At 37.2% G+C, this 3,774-nt stretch overlaps 1 pseudogene; it reads left to right on the top strand.

Annotated features, from left to right (window-relative positions):
• The first annotated feature begins 19 nt into the window (after positions 1–19).
• LOC117306600 lies at positions 20–3,554 on the top strand (annotated as a pseudogene).
• The last annotated feature ends 220 nt before the right edge of the window (positions 3,555–3,774 follow it).

A 3,774-nucleotide genomic window follows, 5' to 3' on the forward strand; every position in this document is an offset into this window, starting at 1 on the left:
TGGTACTTTTTATTATGAGGGTCATTGTGTTTTTTACATTGAATGAGAAAATGTCAACGCCCTAAAGTGTGGTTGCCTATACAGCCAAGGTCAATGCTACTGTACAACTCTACACTAGTCTGGTCCCTGACCAAAGATTCCTTGACATCTCTTGTTAAATTCGACAGAGCCTAGTCAGAGATTTTCGGGTCTGGGAACCAGACTAACTCTACAATGGGGAAATACACAGCACAGTTTAATAACAACCAGGGCTGATACATGGTGCTACATGTCCAAGACTCCTTCTTCCTATGTACATGTATGGATGTTTTTTGTGTGTGCAATAAACCAACTCGAAGTCGACAACAATGAACTCATGATAATTCATCTGGAGATCTGTATTAACTGACCCATTTAAAAAGGTTATACCAGGTGAGTAGGGAAATTGCAAGTTTTTGTTTAAATCGTTGTTAATGTTTAAAATTTGTATTTCAGTATAAGAAGAGTGTGTGTTTTCTATGTTTTAATTTCTTAATAGACTGCTAAGGTGTTGAGTAAGTAATAACTTTAATTTTAAACAAAAAACAGTGAGAATATATTCAGAATTTGTACTGGTTTTTTTTAAACAGAAGTTATATAGCGATGCTTGTTTTAGTGTTTCCTTATTTTGAAGGCAAGCAGACTTTGAATGTTTTCTTTGAAAAAACAAGTGATACAATGTAGGTAGAAAACATCTCAAAAGTGTGGTTTAATTTAGCAAAACTGAATGTATTACTATTTTTTTCTTTGTTTCTAAGCAATAAACATGGACGTTCAGCGTGGACATTGCTGACGTTGTAAGGTTCAACTGGAACAGACCATTCACTGTCCTGATTGCAAGATGGCGGAGTATTGTAGCTCAATATGTGAAGAAGGAGACAGAGCTAGACATATGAGTAGAGAGTGCCCATTATTTGGAACAAGATCATGCAAGAAATGCAAAAAGAAGGGTACAATGAAAGATGTATGTCTGCTTTAATTTCCATCATTATCCCCTAATCATTTACAAAAAAGGCAATTTACATATAATGCTCTGTTGATTTTGTTGCAAAAGAGAGGAATCATTCTCTAAATGTATTGTAAAACGAAACTTGGCAAATTGTTTTACTATGTTTCTTACTTAAAGGCAGTGGACACTATTAGTAATTACTCAAAATAATTATTATCATAAAACCTCACTTGGTAATGAGTAATGGGGAGAGATATTGATAGTATAAAACATTGTGAGAAAGGGCTCCCTCTGAAGTGACAAAGTTTTCGAGAAAGACGTAATTTTCCATAAATTTGATTTCGAGACCTCAAGTTTAGAATTTGAGGTCTCGAAATCAAGCATCTGAAAGCACACAACTTCGTCTGACAAGGGTTTTTTGTTTTTTCATAGTTACCTCGCAACTTTGACGACCAATTGAGCTTGAATGTTCACAGGTGTGTTATTTTATGTTAATGTTGAGATACACAAAGTGAGAAGACTGGTCTTTGACAATTACCAATAGTGTCCACTGTTTTTAAGAAATGTTGTTGTCTCTTGCATGCATGTCATGTAAAAGCTAGAAGAGACTATAATCAGAGTTCTAGAGGTACACTTGCACAAAAACTAGGAGGAGGATTCATAACGAAGAGATTTAAAATTACACATGGAAAAGTAACAAATTCTCCAACAGAGAGTTGATATATTTTATTCTGCTATAATGTCTTTTCAGTGTTCAGGTTGCAACCATGCATGGTACTGTAACAGTGAGTGTCAAACAAGTGATTGGGCCAATCATGAGGAGGAATGCAAGGAGAAAAAGGCAAGAACAAAAAGAGCAGCAGAAGATTTAATAGAAGAATACATTGGTATGCGTACTGACAGACTTGATGATTTCCCTTATTATTTTGGAAACTGCATCGCCAAAGACTTCCTTCAACTTGATAACAATGAATGGTCTGATGGGTCAATATAGAAAACTGACTTGAACAGAGATTTTCATATTTTGTCAGCTGGTTGCGGAGACTTACGCAACACTGTTTTGACTATTGCTTCCCTTCCTGCCAAGTACCAGGGAAGTCTTTACATCACTCTCAATGACTTTGACCCTTTTGTCATGGCAAGGAATGTCTTATTTCTCTTTATGTTGGTTCGGTTTGCAGACACTGAGGGAATTGAGAGCAGTCTGACTACCATCTGGTACTCAGTTCACATTGCTAAGAAAGAGTATGACTTGATCAAGACCAGCTTAGATGAGCTCATTCAGATGACCCCTCAAAGTCTCACAGAGGACTCTCAGATGACCCCTCAAAGTCTCACAGAGGTCACTCAAGGGTTGGTCAAAGTTAAAGATAAAGATCTTTCAGTTATGAGTCAAGTTTGGAACAAATGGAGATCACTAGAATGCCAACGAGGGGAACCATCCTCAATCAATCTCAGACAACAAAGACAAACTGTACTTGATGAATCAAAAAAAAAAATTGAACAAGAGCAGGGTAAGGGCAATCATTTAGAGTCATCCAGTGTTGAAAAGCAAATTGAAGAATGGTTTGACCATGGGATGTTCCTCCCCAAAGAAGAAAAACAAGAACTAATGTCATTTGATAATCCGACACTAACAGGGCGTGAAGTTGATCACGATATCACTAAAAACCTGAGCCCAAAGGATCATGCCTTTGTGTACTGTGTCCAAGCAGTTTTACATCCCTTCAGAGTGTGGGATTGCTTGAGAGTGAGGAAGTTTGATACCAAACCCTACCCAACCCCTATGGAAATGTACCACAATTATATCACAAATCTCCTAAAGAAGGTAAAAAGTTTCATCCAGAATCGAAGACTTTTTATTCAAGTGTCACTGGCCAATTGTATGGACTTTCCTTCAGTACATAATGCTCTGAAGATGCCAAACTATGATCGCATCTTCACATCCAATATTGCCGACTATGTTGGGCTTGCCAAGCTCCTGCAAGACTTCAAACCACTTCTTAATTCTAGTAATCACTACTCAGTACTTATTACTGAGACAATGATCTGGGCACAATTTCTATTTAAATCATACTGCCTGCACACAGGCATGAATTATGATGACCTTAAGAAAAATTTGGGACTCCATAACTGGATGGACTACTTAGATAATGCCCCTTACTTTGTTGGCTATCTGCGTGCACAAATCATGGCAGGGGGTCTTGGGATACTACCATTGACTAATGTGCCATCATTTGAAGACGTGATGAAGTACAATGGTCTAGAAATGCGTGACTTTCGTAAGAAGCAGAATCGTCTTGTTCCATTTCAGTATCGAGTGAATAATCGTGATTTGACCCTGATCAATGTAAATGACAGAGCAGTGGAGTGGTGTCTGCCACACACTGATGGCTAAGTTCAAAGAAGTTTGACATTTAACTTAGATCGATATCTAATCTAATCTAATCAGGTGCATGGACAATGTAGATCTAACTTGACTGACATAACTGTCAAGGAATATTTAATGAGGATTTAAAGCCATTGGACCCTTTCTGTACAGAAAAAAAAAATTCACAGATTTACAAATAACTTACAGGGTTTACAGAAGGTAGTGGTGAAAGACTTCTTTTGAAATATTATACCATGAAATGCTTTACTTTTTGAGAAACAGTCAAACAATATCAATTCTCGTATGGATTTATTTTAAACACATGTCATGACACAGCGAAACGTGCGGATACAAGGGTGGGTTTTCCCGTTATTTTCTCCCGACTCCAATGACCGATTGAGCCTAAATTTTCACAGGATTGTTATTTGATATAGAA

This window comes from Asterias rubens, unplaced genomic scaffold (assembly GCF_902459465.1).
Source record: "Asterias rubens unplaced genomic scaffold, eAstRub1.3, whole genome shotgun sequence".
NCBI classification, from domain to species: Eukaryota; Metazoa; Echinodermata; class Asteroidea; order Forcipulatida; family Asteriidae; genus Asterias; species Asterias rubens.